This window comes from Triturus cristatus, chromosome 4_1 (assembly GCF_964204655.1).
Source record: "Triturus cristatus chromosome 4_1, aTriCri1.1, whole genome shotgun sequence".
In the NCBI taxonomy this organism is placed as follows: Eukaryota; Metazoa; Chordata; class Amphibia; order Caudata; family Salamandridae; genus Triturus; species Triturus cristatus.
Genome location: NC_140585.1, coordinates 107,848,604 through 107,851,103, shown reverse-complemented (window position 1 = coordinate 107,851,103; position 2,500 = coordinate 107,848,604). Strand labels below are relative to the sequence as shown.

At 44.8% G+C, this 2,500-nt stretch overlaps 4 non-coding genes across 4 annotated transcripts; 3 read left to right on the top strand and 1 right to left on the bottom strand.

Moving 5' to 3' along the window:
• Positions 1–185: 185 nt before the first annotated feature.
• TRNAA-CGC (transfer RNA alanine (anticodon CGC)) lies at positions 186–257 on the top strand. Its single transcript has one exon. It is a non-coding gene; the product is annotated as a tRNA-Ala (tRNA).
• A 1,269-nt stretch (positions 258–1,526) lies between these two features.
• On the top strand, positions 1,527–1,612 carry TRNAY-GUA (transfer RNA tyrosine (anticodon GUA)). The gene is given in 2 exon segments: positions 1,527–1,563; positions 1,577–1,612. It is a non-coding gene; the product is annotated as a tRNA-Tyr (tRNA).
• A 129-nt stretch (positions 1,613–1,741) lies between these two features.
• Positions 1,742–1,813, top strand: TRNAA-CGC (transfer RNA alanine (anticodon CGC)). The gene has a single exon. It is a non-coding gene; the product is annotated as a tRNA-Ala (tRNA).
• A 199-nt stretch (positions 1,814–2,012) lies between these two features.
• TRNAM-CAU (transfer RNA methionine (anticodon CAU)) lies at positions 2,013–2,085 on the bottom strand. Its single transcript has one exon. It is a non-coding gene; the product is annotated as a tRNA-Met (tRNA).
• Positions 2,086–2,500: the final 415 nt, after the last annotated feature.

Genomic DNA, 2,500 nt, shown 5'->3' with positions numbered 1-2,500 from the left:
ACTGTAGCATAAAGTCAGACATCCTTAGGTCGCTGGTTCAAATCCGGCTCGAATGATTTTTTGCTTCGATTTCCATATATTTCACTTTTATTCAAACAATACCTTCCATTGATTATGATCGAGACTTTGCAGTCCCTGGGTTTCAGGGATTCCTTGCATCCATCAAACAGCTCGAGGGCAAAAGTGGGGATGTAGCTCAGTGGTAGAGCGCATGCTTCGCATGTATGAGGTCCCGGGTTCAATCCCCGGCATCTCCAGGAGCCTCTGTTCCTTATCTTGGCTTTTTTCCAGAAGGCTAGCCTGCCATCATGCAGAAAGAAGAAGTTTGTCATGCAGTTGGGGTGAGAGCCCCACTTAAATAGTCAGACATTTGCTTTGGAAAAATCTTTGAACTAGGCATAGTTTGCGCATTTCAAGAAAATCGGAGAATTTTGCATTCCAAAAGAAGGAAATAAATGCCCTCTCTGAGGATCGAACTCAGGATCTTCAGATTATGAGACTGACGCGCTGCCTACTGCGCTAAGAAGGCTGTATATAGGCATCTGTACATAAGACCATGAAGATCATCCAGGTACAAGGCTGAAGGATTTTCCTGACTGACATTGTATACTGCAGAGTCAAATGGGGTGATGTGGCCGTCGGTTCAATGCAGGGTTTCCAATCATACAGTCAAACCTTGCAGAAGTGGGGATGTAGCTCAGTGGTAGAGCGCATGCTTTGCATGTATGAGGCCCCGGGTTCAATCCCTGGCATCTCCAGACTTTTGCCATGCTTACCTTGGATTTTGGGCCGAAAGCTAGGCTGGCATCATGATGAAGGAAGAGATATGTCCTCCAACCGGGATGAGGACCCCGCTTAATCTGTCAGACGTTTGCCTTGAAAAATCCCATGAAATGGGGCTATCTCATTTTTGATGATTATAGATCAAAAGAATCCTACTTGTTGAAGACATCAAAGTGATGATTCATCTTGACAACCATAATGCTTTGATGATAGAAATCTGTCGCATCTCTCTTGATCATTGGTAAGGGTTCTTCTTCTAAACCAGAGACTCTTTACAGTAGCTTTTAGAAAAACGGAATATTTTGTTTATCTCAATCACCTTCAATCTACAGATTTTTCCGTTCTCTTTCCTTTTGAAAATGCATCCAAAATGCACTTTCTTGATGCTGGGTGCGTAGTAATGACTCCCATAACTTTCTGTCATTTCTTTCATGGTTCCGCGCAGCCATCCATTTGCCACCAATGCTGCCCAAGGTCTTTGTATCAAAGTTCCTTTCCTTTCTGTAAAATTGAAATTTGGAGCACCCCTGCTTATCCCCAAGCCAAGACAGAACATGAACTTTGGTCTGAAATCCTCCTTTGGGGTGATAAGACGTACCTTACAGTGTGCTCTAAGAACTGGTGACTTTGAGAGGGAGCTGCAGGTAATGTTCATGATTTTCATCGATCTGCTCCTGATCCCCACCCCCACAACCTTTCTTGAGCGAGAGATAATTACAGCGCTGAAAGATACTTCAGCCACTCCTTCGATAGCTCAGTTGGTAGAGCGGAGGACTGTAGCATAAAGTCAGACATCCTTAGGTCGCTGGTTCAAATCCGGCTCGAAGGATTTTTTGCTTCGATTTCCATATATTTCACTTTTATTCAAACAATACCTTCCATTGATTATGATCGAGACTTTGCAGTCCCTGGGTTTCAGGGATTCCTTGCATCCATCAAACAGCTCGAGGGCAAAAGTGGGGATGTAGCTCAGTGGTAGAGCGCATGCTTCGCATGTATGAGGTCCCGGGTTCAATCCCCGGCATCTCCAGGAGCCTCTGTTCCTTATCTTGGCTTTTTTCCAGAAGGCTAGCCTGCCATCATGCAGAAAGAAGAAGTTTGTCATGCAGTTGGGGTGAGAGCCCCACTTAAATAGTCAGACATTTGCTTTGGAAAAATCTTTGAACTAGGCATAGTTTGCGCATTTCAAGAAAATCGGAGAATTTTGCATTCCAAAAGAAGGAAATAAATGCCCTCTCTGAGGATCGAACTCAGGACCTTCAGATTATGAGACTGACGCGCTGCCTACTGCGCTAAGAAGGCTGTATATAGGCATCTGTACATAAGACCATGAAGATCATCCAGGTACAAGGCTGAAGGATTTTCCTGACTGACATTGTATACTGCAGAGTCAAATGGGGTGATGTGGCCGTCGGTTCAATGCAGGGTTTCCAATCATACAGTCAAACCTTGCAGAAGTGGGGATGTAGCTCAGTGGTAGAGCGCATGCTTTGCATGTATGAGGCCCCGGGTTCAATCCCCGGCAACTCCAGACTTTTGCCATGCTTACCTTGGATTTTGGGCCGAAAGCTAGGCTGGCATCATGATGAAGGAAGAGATATGTCCTCCAACCGGGATGAGGACCCCGCTTAATCTGTCAGACGTTTGCCTTGAAAAATCCCATGAAATGGGGCTATCTCATTTTTGATGATTATAGATCAAAAGAATCCTACTTGTT